General features: G+C 46.4%; 1 non-coding gene across 1 annotated transcript; it reads right to left on the reverse strand.

The window, feature by feature from the left end:
* Positions 1-210: 210 nt before the first annotated feature.
* Positions 211-317, reverse strand: LOC113832801. Its single transcript, XR_003480274.1, has one exon. It is a non-coding gene; the product is annotated as a U6 spliceosomal RNA (small nuclear RNA).
* Between the last annotated feature and the right edge of the window lie 215 nt (positions 318-532).

The following is a 532-nucleotide window of genomic DNA, read 5'->3' on the forward strand; positions in this document are numbered from 1 at the left end:
ATCCTTTTAGTGGGTGCGGGTGGGTTCTCTCTATCTCCTCTTGTGGCCCAGTGGTGTGTGGGGGCTAGGAATTCGATGTCCACAACTCTAGATGATCTCGACGCTCCTGGTGGTCTCCTCACTAGTTCCTAGTTTCTCGGTCGTTCGGCGGAATGGAAGAGTGGGGTGCTACCAGATTTGGGGCACAGGGAGCTCCTCCCTGCCTGGGCTAAAAATATGGAACGCTTCACGAATTTGCGTGTCATCCTTGCGCAGGGGCCATGCTAATCTTCTCTGTATCGTTCCAATTTTAGTATATGTGCTGCCGAAGCGAGCACTATCAGTTCTTTCATTTCTTTGTTAAGATTCTATCTGTTGTTCCTGTCCAGTGGTAAGAGTGGGGTGTTGAAATCTCCCACTATAAGTGCGTGTGGTTTTATGTGTGATTTGAGTTTTAGTAAAGTTTCTTTTATAGAAGTGGATGCCTTTGTATTTGGAGCACAAATGTTCAGAATTGAGACTTCATCCTGATGGATTTCTCCTGTGATGAGTA

This window comes from Cricetulus griseus (genome assembly GCF_003668045.3).
Source record: "Cricetulus griseus strain 17A/GY chromosome 1 unlocalized genomic scaffold, alternate assembly CriGri-PICRH-1.0 chr1_1, whole genome shotgun sequence".
NCBI classification, from domain to species: Eukaryota; Metazoa; Chordata; class Mammalia; order Rodentia; family Cricetidae; genus Cricetulus; species Cricetulus griseus.